The 13243-nt window shown below is 32.9% G+C and overlaps 1 pseudogene; it reads left to right on the forward strand.

Moving 5' to 3' along the window:
• The first annotated feature begins 738 nt into the window (after positions 1-738).
• LOC143590498 (uncharacterized) overlaps positions 739-13243 on the forward strand; it is a 29281-nt pseudogene continuing 16776 nt past the window's right edge.

Raw genomic sequence — 13243 nt, forward strand, 5'->3', positions numbered from 1 at the left:
TTCTATTTCTTTTTTGCCTTTCATCTTAAATTAGGGTTTTTTTTGTCGTTCGCGTGTTCTATTGAATCAAATTGCTGAATAAATTTTGTGGTGAATTAATTAATAATGACCAAATTATCGATTTGGTTCGTAGAGAGTCAATTATTTGTTGGTTGTTTCATCTCGATATGCCCACTGCATTATCTCAGGCGGTTGCAACATATTTTGATTCTTTTTGTTTCAATTTACGAATCGGAACCCTGACTTGGCGGTAAATGACATATATACTATGAAATCGAATTGCGTCGACGCTTAAGAAATTTGTTTGTGCAGCTATTCAGGTCTTCAATCGGCCTTGGGGGATTAAAATTTCATAAGGATATGTGCAAATTAGATCATCCCAATTTTAAGGTTTTAATTGATCACAACTATTTATATGTTGCTTTCATATCTTAATTATTTTGCTTCTTCCTATTAATATTGTCCATGACAACTTCATGATTCATCATGCTTATTGTGAAAACAGATCAAATTTGTCAAACGTGTATTCAGAATGCATAAAATTTCTTAGTAAAAATTGATTATCATTATAATAATATAGTTTGAAAGTGATATTGTTGAACTGTATGTGACGTTACTATAAAAACTAAGACTCAAATGCAGTCTTCGTTAGGAGAATTTGAAGTTGTGTTGTCAAGTTATCATATCTCTTCAAAGTCAATATGAACTTTTTTTTAGCTTAATAACATTAATTATGGCATGCCTTTATATGATCTCCTATATGATGTTGAGAGGTAATCATGTTTTACTAATTTATAACTAAAAACAAATTACTTTTGATGTGATTTATTTATCCTTTTTTATTTTAGGTTTGTATTTGTGCTTCAAGGATCAATCAAATTCACTAATGCTTCTGGAACTGGTCAAACATTGACGGTAAATGACCTCACTTGATCTTGTAATCGTTTTGTTCTATGTATAAGTATATATGTTTTGCAAGAATTAATTTAACATATTATTAATAGCAACAAATATGGATGTTAATAAGGTCAAGGAACTGCATCTGTTTTGAGTTCAGAAATATTTAGTTTGTCTTTACTCTCTGTTTGAACTATAGGTAGTAGATCTGTTTGCTTACATACCTCCTAACTTGAAACGCCTCTTTGAAAGTTATGAATGAGACACACTTGTTATATTCATACGAAGGTACATTTTTCTTTGATTTATTATCTGATTATTAATAAACCACAACGTCTATAAAAATTCACTTTTATACAGGTACGCTTATGTGAGCCTGTTGTCGGTTCCACTGATCAACTACTTCTTGACAACCCTGGATAGGTACATATGATTTTTAGTTAAATATATTTAACTTAACCCATTTGACCCGTATTCTTTTTATTTAAATATTTTAGCATAACCCATTTGACCTGTTAGATATAAAATTGGTTGGTTTTACTTTAACCGTATGTAATTACTATCTATTACTATGGATATTATTAAGGATGTTAAAAGGATACTATAATGAGAGCTCCTATGATTAGGTATGTAACAACCTAATATACTTTACTATATACTTTACTGTGCATTTTCCCTATTTGATTTCATTTTTAAAGTTACAGTGAAAAGAAAAAAAAAACAATTATTGTTATTATTTAGTACCCCTACAAGTTAAAAAGAATGCAACTTATAGTTAACGGACACTTTGCATGAGACCTACGTACCTTCTTTATATCATCATTAATGCTACATGTACTTGGAATTCAAAAAAATATCGTTTAATGTTTGGATATGATACCATTGTTTAAAGTTAAAGTAATAATTCTAAGACCATCCATACTCGGGCGTTTTGGGGGGTGCGTTTTGGCCCAAAACGCCGGGGAACACCCCCCCCCCCCCGGCGTTTTGGGGTTTTTTTTGGAGCGTTTTGTGTATAACGCGAGAAATGGGCGCAAAAATCAAAAATCTATCCGTTAAAAATTTCATTAGATCCCCTTTAGTATACATTAAAAATAGATAAAGAACAAAACCTTAATTGCAAAAAAAACCATAGAGGTGGATCTAGGGATGCTAAGAAGAGAAACATGCTAGGGTTTATTGTTTTATAATGGTTGAGTGTTTTTGTTTAGTCCCTATGGTACTATTTATTTATGTAGTTAACCTTGTTTTTAATATTATTTGCATTGAAGTCCTTGCAACTTGGTACTTTGTTTAAGATATTTATATATAGAAAAAAATTAGAAACAAAATGTATTTACGATAATAAGATGCCATATGCCAAACTTGATATAAGAATGAATTTTTAAAACTTCTACATTCGTTTAATGTATTTTTCTAATATTAATATAGTTTTTTAATTTTATATCTATTATTTAAATGAATTATTATTTAAAAAACAAAAATAATTAACGGTGACTGAGCGCCACGTGGCGCATAATACCTGGGGGTGGGGCTTTATGACCACATCATATTTTTGTATAAAACCATAACTCTGAGTGGACGCCACGTGTCACATAATGTCTGGGGGTGAGCCTTTATGACTACTCATGGTCTAATCATTTAACAAAAAAATCAAAATCAGGTAAAGCCTAATGCCATTTACCTTTAAATGGTCAGTTTCTTATTACTATAGCAAGTTGGCTTTTCAGAAGACATTGTCACATTAAATGTTTACTTTTTACACATTAAAAGGGTTGAGTTGTCAAAGGATTCGGGTTAAATAGTGTTTGGTTGAACATAAAACACCTTTTGTCCATCTTTTAAATAATTATGCTTTCTTTGAGTCAAGGTTCACTTTGGGCTACTTTCTACCTATTTAACGTGTTCCCCTTTTAATCAGGTTTAGTTTTTCCGACCCATTAAGAAACATCACAACCGGTTGTATTGGTTCGGTTTTATTTTTTGCATACAACCCCCTAAATCTCTATATTTAATTATTTATAGACAAATGTACCCAAATAGTAACTATTTGGGTTGTAACATCATGCTTTTGATTATAATAAATAAAAGACGTTTGTTTATTTAAAGTGTGTTAAAATTTTAATTAAGATAAATAAAATAATTGAGTGTAGGCTTTGTCCATAAAAGATGGAATAAGGGATGGTGATGGGCCTTAGATCCATGGGTTTAAGGATATATATAAACCCCTAAACCTCCCGAAAACCCTAAAATCCCTCATTCTTATCCTCTAGCCTTCATACACACTCAAAAACACACACACAAACACTCTCAAACCTTACGGCGATCCGCAACAAATATATAGAAAGGTTTGTGTTAGATCCTTGTTATACAAGAAAGAAACAAGTCCAAGGTCACGTATTGAAGCTTACCCGTAGCTCAAGTGAACCTAAGAGGTACGCTTTACGCTTAAAGGTTCCATTTTTAAAAGACGTTTGCCCTAAGATTTGGTATGAAGGCAAATCAGGCACTTTTTATGCAATAAAAATGTGAACTTGATGCTAAATATGGACTTATTAAACTCGTTAGTATGTACGACTCACTTAGTAACCCTGGATCTAGCTTAAACAAGTTTGAAATCAATAAAGGTTTAAACTTTATTGCTAAACGAGCTAGATCTTAGTCAAGGGTAGAAATGAAAATGTTTAAAAGATGAAATAATACTAAAATATGATAATAGATGATAATATATGTAGAAATAATCTCTACTATATATAATATACAAGTTAGGGACCTCTTAATTTTTAAGAGGTACCCAACTTATTGCTATAAGTACAAACCATATAGCATGGATTTTTGAATTTGAAGGGGTAATAAAGTCTTTTAGTCACTAGCATTTTACGTAACATTTACTTTGTCAATATGTAATTACATTTTTTATCTTTCATCTTTCCTTTTTTTTGTAAAAAATGGCATACGTACTTTTTCACCCCTTTATCTTTGTCCATATATTCCTCAAACATATTTTTTCCACTATTTCTTTTATATCCTTAAGTATATTATGTTTTTTAAAAAAATTCAAACATATCATTTCAACACTTTTATTTTTATCTACGTTTTGATATAATTTTTTTTAAACTGAGATGTGGATTATAATGTACAACTTATTGATGCATCAATGTACATGTATATGAAGCATTATTTTGTTGGGCTGAAATTTAGAACAAATATCAATTTATTTTCTACCTTAACATTATAAATAAAAAATACCAAAAACTGTATGATATAATCGTGGCTCTGATTAAGTAACTGTTCCCTCCACAACATCCCAATTGTTAATCCCCCTATTGTTGCCTCGACTCGTTGATAATCCCCCTACAACCTCTTTCTTTTCAAACCCTAAGAGGTTAAAGTTCTCGTCGATGAAGATCGCATTCTGTTTACAACCTTGGTTGGGTCTCCGACACCGGTGGAAGTATCACCACTATGCATAATTCACAATCATATCCAGTGTTGTAAAAATCGGATTCCAAGGTCTTGGAATCGGCGATTCCAAGGTCCTCGGACATCAACCTTGTCGCCTTTTCCCAACTCGGCCACCATTACTCGCCAAGGTCCAACTCCGTCGAAAGTCGGAGTACTCAGGATTACTCAGCCTCCAAGGTCAACTCGGCCACAATTATTTTTTTATTTTTTTTGTTTATTTGTTTAGTAAAATGGTAAAAATAACAACAAAACATGAATTTTTTGAATCATGTTTTTTTTTTCATATGGAATTATGCTTATTTTGACGTGAATTATGCTTATCTTAACATATATATAATATCCTATAATTAATTTATGTTATATGTATATCATATCCGAGTACAAGCCGAGTACTCCCCGAGTACTCCGAGTACTCCCTACAAGGGGGTTGCCCGCCTAGGAACCGCCTAGCGAGTTTTACAACATTGATCATATCCCACTCCGGTATGTATCTCTCTCAACTTCCTCTATATCTATAGATTCAATTCTGGACGTTGTTCTTTTGTGATGTTGTCTACAAATTTGGATATGGGCCTGAATGCTATGTGAGTGATTTAATGTTTTATGTAATGTAATATATTAAACTAAAACAAGTAACTACGTGGGCATCTTAAGCATGCATCAAGGTGCTAACATTTGCAGTTTATGACTTTGATTGCAGGTTTTCAGATGTGACATTCGAGTACCACTGCCACATAATCAGATTGTAAGACATTGATGCCATGACTTAGAGTTGATATATTATTATTAGATTATATATTTAGATATATAATCCACTTAATGCTTTTATATTTCATTTTCTATATAACATGCAAAAAAGTCAACTGCAAAAAAACTAAATTTATAATTTAACAATATTATGTATGGTGTTGTCAATAAACACACAATCTATTTTACTAAATATAGTTCTATAATCTTGTGAGGCTATTTTAGTCCTTTCTATTTATACCTCCTAATACAAGTCCAAAAAGTATATGGTTTACATTTTTACTTTGGACTTATGTGCAGGATAAAGTATTCGAACAAACTAAAAAAACCAAGGGAAAAGCGGTTTATGAAGCCATCGACGCCCAAGGCCTGGTCCCAAAGTCCACATCATCAAATTGTTCTTCAACAACAATTAACGAACCTAAAAATGCATACGTAGCTGTTAACGAACCTACAGTTTTAATCTTTGTCTAGCTCGAGTTCTAAATATGACAACCCAAATAATGGCAACACCGACCCCCTCTTTTAGGAACAAGAATGTTGGTAAGTATTCTCATTAACATATTGGTGGTAAGCAACAGAGTGGTCCTTTGTTTTTATGTAGACTATTTTGGTGATTGTTACATTTGGGCTCCACATCTACTACGGGTTAGTTTATTTGTTTAAGTTAGCTCGTAGTTAGTTTTTGTTACTTTGAGGTGCCTTTGGGTATATCTTTAGCTTCCTTTTAGTTGTGTTGCATACGGTTATTCTTTTTATTAATTAAGTTTACCAGGTTCCCCAAAAAAATATTAGCTAATAATGGTTAATAAGTCAAAAATACCAAACGGGTTAAAATTATAATTTTAGTAAATGGGTCAATTTAATGAACTGAATCCAAGCAGCCTTAGAAGGTTTAGAAGATTCTTTGACAAAAAGTGTATTATGGTAAGTACGGAAACATTGAAGAAAATAAGAAACTTGGTAAAACGCTCTGCTTGCGGTGCGCCCATGTAATGTATATATGTGTGAACCCTCGGGGGCGTGGTCCTTGAGGCACGGGGGCGTGGTTGAGGATTTTCTTGAGTTTTCTTTCGATTTTTCTTTGTCTTTTCACTTGTTTCTTCGTTTAAGGCTTGGTTTTACCTGAAATTGCCTTTTAATATGATAAATAGCCTTCTGAGCTATATTATTCGATAGAAGTTGCAGTTTTTAGAGATTAATTGATGCTAAAAAGATGTATAATTTTATGTACATCACAATGTGATGCTCAAGGTCTCGCCTTGGAAGTGATTATTCGTTTTAGGAAGAGGGGAAAGTTGAGTCCAAGTTACATTGGACCATTCAAGATTGTAGATCGCGTGGGTGAAGTGGCTTACAAGCTAGATTTACCTGAAGAGTCGGAAAGAATTCATTCTACTTTCCATGTTTTTCATTTGAGAACATGTCTAGCTGATGACACGTCTCATGTGCCATTATTAGACATTGAAGTTGATGAACATTTAAACTATATTGAACAGCTTGTAGAGATCGTTGACCGCAAGGAAAAACAATTTCGTCATAAAGTTATCCCATTAGTGAAAGTGATATGGAAGCATCGTAAGGGATCAGATGCCACTTGGGAAGTTGAAGAAGAGAAGCGCAATTTTTACCCTGAATTGTTTAAGTGATAGTTAGGTTTCGGGGACGAAACCTTTTTAAGGAGAGAATACTTGTAACATCCTACTTTGGATTACAATAAATAAAAAGGTGTTTGTTTATTTAAAAGCGTGTTAAAAAACTAATTAAGATAAATAAAATAATTGAGTGTAGGCTTAGTCCATAAAAGATGGAATAAGGTATGGTGATGGGACTTAGGTCCATGGGTTTAAGGATATATATAAACCCCCTTAAACCTCCCTAAAACCCTAAAATCCCTTATTCTTATCCTCTAGCCTCCATACACACAAACACTCTTAAACCTTACGACGATCCGCAACAAATATAGGAAGGTTTATGTTAGATCCTTGTTATACAAGAAAGAAACAAGTCCAAGGTCATGTATTAAAGCTAACCCGTAGCTCGAGTGAACCTAAGAGGTACGTTTAAGCTTAAAGGTTTAATTTTTAAAAGACGGTTTGCCCTAATATTTGGTATGAAGGCAAATCAGGCACTTTTTATGCAATAAAAATGTGAACTTGATGCTAAATATGGACTTATTAAACTCGTTAGTATGTACGGCTCACTTAGTAACACTAGATCTAGCTTAAACGGGTTTGAATCAATAAAGGTTTAAACTTTATTGCTAAACGAGCTAGATCTTGGTCAAGTGTAGAAATGGAAATGTTTAAAAGATGAAATAATACTAAAATATGATAATAGATGATAATATATGCAGAAATAAAAATAATAATAATAATAATAATAATAATAATAATAATAATAATAAAAACGCTTAATCGACTGAAAAGGGTTTTATTGAATGGAATGTATTCGAATGGGAAGTATTCGAATAGAAAATGGAAGGAAAGGAAACATATGAATCAAGTCCTTAAAAACCTCTGATTCAGCAGAGTAATCGAATCGAACAAAGACAAGTAATCGAATCCAAATAAGAAAGTAATCGAATCGAATGTGAAGAAAGTAATCGAATCGAATCTGAGGTAAAAGTGATCGAATCGAATGCCCATTCGATTAGAAATGACCATTCGATTAGGAAAGGAACCATTCGATTAGAAGGTTTCATTCGATTAGATCAAGACATTCATTTAGAAACTGGCAATTCGATTAGAATCTGTCCATTCGATTATTAAGGTTCATTTAATTAGGATCTGCTATTCTATTATAATCTATCATTTGATTAGAATATGCCATTCGAATACAATCTGTCATTAGATTAGAATTTGCCATTAGATTAGAATGATGATTCGATTAGAATGGTGAAACTGATCAGAATGGGATTCGATTAGAATGTGATTCAATTAGATTTATGATTTGAGTGGAAGATATAATTAGGAGTAGTTGAATAATACTATACTTGTTTAACAGTTAGCCGTGCACAGTTAAAGAAATCAGTTACCATTAACTCTGAAAGGAACGAAGTTCAGGTGAGTTTCTAGCCCCACTTTTCTTGTTATGTTTTTGGGGATGCGTGCATACTCAGTGTGAATGTTAATACACTTGCCTTAAGTGGTAAGCGTATGCCATAATGATAAGTGTGATAGTTATATTATATTAATGTTATGAATGAATGTTTGTCGGTGCGTGAACGATTTTCGGATATTGCATGTATTGTCAAGAAAGGTAATATGTAGTATGCATAGTATGAGATGTGTATGTAAAGGAAAGTATGTATGGAATGTGTACGTAAAGGAAAGTATGTATGGAATGTGTATGTGTAGGAAAGGATGTAAGATGACATAGACAAAATGGACCAAACCCTAATAGTATCTGAGACAAAAGGGACCAGACCCTTATAATATCTGAGACAGAAGAGACCGGAACCTACAAATATCTTAGACAGAAGGGACCAGACCATAATAATATCTGAGACCGAAAGGACCATACCCTAATAATATCTTAGACATAAAATATAGTATGAATGTAGTATGAAAGTATGAAAAATATGATGGAATGGAGAATGTTTGTATGAATGTAGGAAAGAAAGATAGTAGGTAACGTATTTGATATCTATCTTCGGATGCGTATATGAAAGTATGTGTATGAATGTATGTTTCCTGATTAACTAGAACTCACTTAGCGTAGTTGACTTTTAGTATGCACGTAGGTGAGTAGGATGAGACATCTGATTTGAGGAGGGCACATGACAGAAGAATAAAGAAGCTGACATCTGGAGACTTAATGCTATGATATTATAAAGACTTATGTTTTATTTTGAAAGACAAAAGATGTTTATTTAAGAAAAGATCTTAAAATGCTATGCAATGTATGATAGAGTTTTATATTTCGTGAAAAGTTTTAATTAACTCTGATATTTAAAATCGTGTATATGAATAAATCCAACGCCAAAGTAGGGCATCATAAACGGGGCCTTACATGGGTCAAACTAACCTAGCCTAATCTACTTTGACCCGTTACACATATTAGTAAATAGAAACAAAACAAAGTTAAAAAGGCAACGGGTCAATGGTTTTAATTGCCCAATGTGTAAATGCATATTACCACCAAAAATAAATTTATTTAATAAATATTAATTTTTTATAAACAAATGGACAAAATGGGTTAATATGTGAATCATTATGGTGGTTATAGGCATCGATGGACAGTTTAATGTCTTCTACAATTGAAAAGAGTTGCGGTTGTTATAATGATGTAAACTTAAACACCTCTCACATTGCTCACACAAATTGATGTAAATAGTGAATCTTTTTATATTACAATTGCAGGTTCGTTGTGAAGTTTTGATGCATGTTTGTTGAGATGAATATTCTAGAATCTCGAAGCAAAAGAAGGCCAACGGTCTCATACTGGTTTGTTTAAGAAGCCAATATTGTATGTTCAAAATTTTGTTTCTTTGTTGCAGTTACAAACAAGATGGTGAATTTGGTTATGGGAATGAAAGAAATGGTAATGAGTTGTATCTAAAAATTGTTTTTTTTTTCTTTTGCTAGGCATTTGTTGTCAACCTAAGCTTTACTAGATTGTAGTTTTTTTTGTTTTGGATATAGGTTTGGCTTTGAAAAGTCAAGGTTTTATCGACGCCGCAGCAACACGTAGGTTTCCAACTAGTTTTTGTTAATTAGTTTAAAAATCAAATACTTAAAGGACAAAAATTAATATAAAAACTTGAAAGTTTTAAAGTGTTGAAAAACTGAAAATGATCCAAACTCTAAACCTTCTAGAAACACGTATTCTCCAATTCCCAATCAAGTTTCAAACCCAACGTTTTTCCGGTTAGACCATGTGTAGTCATAAAGCTCCATTACCAGGCATTATGCGCCACGTGGCGCCCAGTCAGAGTTATGGTTTTTTACAAAAACAGGCTGGAGTCATAACTCTCCACCCCCAGACATTATGCGCCACGTGACGCCAGTCATTATTAATTTTATTTGTTTTTTTAAATACTAAATCATTTAAATAAATTAACATAAAATTAAAAAATACATTAAACTTCCAAATAAAAACTAAATTAAAAAAAAATACATCAAATTAAAAAAAATACATAAATAACTAATAAAACTAAAACTTATTTACATTTTTCTAAAATTTTCGCTCGTCGAGCGGCTTTTAGAGATTTGACTATCGGGTCGTCTTCGGATAGCTCATTTGATAAAACCTCGATTTCTTTGTCCATTTCATTCCTTCTAAGTAGGTCGACGGCGTCCAAATTTACTTGAAGTCGTTGGTTTCCAAGGTCGTGTAAAGCTCGATGTTTTGGAAACCGGGCAACACATTTGGCATAGCGTTTTGTAGATATGCAATGTACGCGGCCATTTGCGAGTCATACGTATGCGGGATGGGTACGGTTGGCGTCGGGGCGGTAGATTGGTTCGGTTGTGGATTTTGGTTGCCTTGACAGGCATATTGACCGAAACCGATAATATTTTAGTTGTTATTTGGAAACATGATGGTATAAATATTTGTGTAAAAGATATAAATTGGTATAGAAGTGGAAGGAATGTGTTAAAAAAATGAGTTTGGTTTGTTTATATAGTATAATTAATATAATTTTTTTTTTAAAAAAGCCCAACGGCTCCAAGACCCCACCCAACGGCTCTTTTTTTTATTAGCGTGCCATGTAAGCGCGTTTTGTATAAAACGTTGGAAAAAAAAAACATAACGCAGGGGGGCGGTGTACCCCCCGCGTTTTCACCCTATAACGTTGGTGGCAACGTGCCACTACACATGGTCTTAGTATAAATAAACAAATTTCCCACTTCCACCTTCCAAAACACATCATCCCAAATTCAGTACAACACAATGACATTATCCAAAATTCAACACTTTTAGAAAATCATTGATTTAGGTTTCGAATTTGAGACCTTAAGATTTCAAGCCTTTACCATCATTCACATGCTATTGTACCAAAATACCAATTGCAAGAAGAGGCAAAACCTTTTAAATGCCTAAAATTCTGAGCAGAAGTGATACGATACATGATTCTAATACATTATATGAATTTAATATATATTAATTAAGTTTATCTCTTATTTAGTTTTGTTATTGTTTCTAATTAGGTTTTCTTATTGTTTATCTTTTCATAACCTTATGTTTTTTTCTTTCTTATAAATTGTAATCACTTCTTTAAGAAAAATAATTAGAAAATTGTTTCAAGTTTGGTTTCTCTTCTTTTTGTTCTAAGAGCATAACCCACTCTACGGCTTTATCGAGAGATTCACCATCTCGAATCGGTCTTATTCTTCTTCTTATAATCCACTATACGGGTCTATCGAGAGATTGACCATCTCGGATTGGTCTCTATCAATTTGGTGCTTTCATTCATCGCCCTCATGCCTCATTCGGCTCTTGAAGACCTGATCATGGCCTTGGTCGTCAAAATTGATCGGTTATTGATCCAACAAAAAATCAAGCATCGCCCAACAAGCTACCCTAGCCAGGTTCCACTTTGACTCCCTCACAACCACCATGAACCAAGTCATCGCTAACCTTACCGCCACCCTCAACAAAATTTCCGGCACATCCTTGTCAATGTCCTGCCGAAAATCAGCCCTTACACCCCTAATCCTGGCATCTCCACCACCTCCTGTATTGGAACACTTTGTTCCCATCCCAACCAGCGGCCTGTAAAAGACAAGGAAACCGCTACCAAATGACGTGAACTTGGTCGCCATAGCAAAGAAAATCACCTCCAACTCTTGTCGCGCCTACAAAACATGTGCGGCCCATATGGGTTTTCAAAAGGTTCTAGTGTCAAGAACTTCAACATTTATAGCTTCCACGACACAAAACTTCGTTGCCAAAACACATATTCCATATTTCACGACGAGACGCGAGTGGCAACCATCGTGGCGCGTCATCCCGTCCTTGAGGAAAAAGGGCGTTTTGACGAGGCGTGGAATTGATACAATACATTTAGTTTCACTATTGTACTTTAATTAGGTTTCCTTATTGTATATATTTTTCTAAATCTATGTCTTTTTTTTCCCTATAAATTGTAATCGTTTCTTTTTAAAAAATAATTATAAAATTGTCTCATGTTTGGTTTCTCCCTTTTTTTGTTCTGGGAGTCTAACCCACTCGAATTGGTCTATATCAACAGTCTCGCAACTAAGAAATTTTTCGTTAGAGAAAAAAGGTTATTTAGTTTCAAAATTAAATAATAAATTATTAAGTCTAAAACAATTAATGTGAAATGTGAAATTAACGATAGTTAAATTATGATTATTAGAGCGTTCACATTCTACCCATAACTTTTTATCCTATAATTTAACTAAAATTCATACTTTTAAAAATTTTAATATTTATATTTAAAAATTTCCCACAAACCATCCATCATTTTATCTATATCCTACTAAAAACAATTGTATTATTATATTTCTCATTTTTATACGGTCACAGTAATTTAATGAATGATGAATACCAATTTTTTGATATAATATTTTTTTATAATCTAGGGATAGAGTAAACAAATGGTGGATGATATATATAAATAATAATTTTTTTTAAATTTAAAGATCGGTGAAGAGATGTTGGATGAGATAAGAATGGTTGCTTAAGGCCTTGATCATTATTTTGGATCAATAATTTTTATTTTGACATAAAATTTTAAGCTTAAATAATAATACCGAAAAGAATGAAAGTGAACCCATATTGAAAATCAAACACTAGAATCAAACGCTTTTTCAAAATTCAATAATCGAAGTTTCATTGTTAGGTGCACACCAACAAGACAAATTAAACAAAATTACAACAAAAAAATGTTTTTAACTATTTTCAAGTGCAAATAATAAAAGCCAAAAATAAATATAAAAAAGTTTGGCGGTGGTGAAAGAAACAGTCGAAACCCTCACTACAAATAAAAAAAATAAAAAAAAATAAAATCAAATTTGAAACGAAACGTTTCCCTCCCTCCCTCCCTCCCTCCCGGTTTAACAAAAAACAAATAAATCCCCCACACTTTCCGCTTTACACAAAATCAAAATGAATGAGGAGACAATCACCACCAGTCCACCACCGTGCCCTAACACCGTCCGCC

Source organism: Bidens hawaiensis, unplaced genomic scaffold (assembly GCF_021521415.1).
Source record: "Bidens hawaiensis isolate Kalapana, Puna unplaced genomic scaffold, B.hawaiensis_p1.1 tig00038618_1, whole genome shotgun sequence".
NCBI classification, from domain to species: Eukaryota; Viridiplantae; Streptophyta; class Magnoliopsida; order Asterales; family Asteraceae; genus Bidens; species Bidens hawaiensis.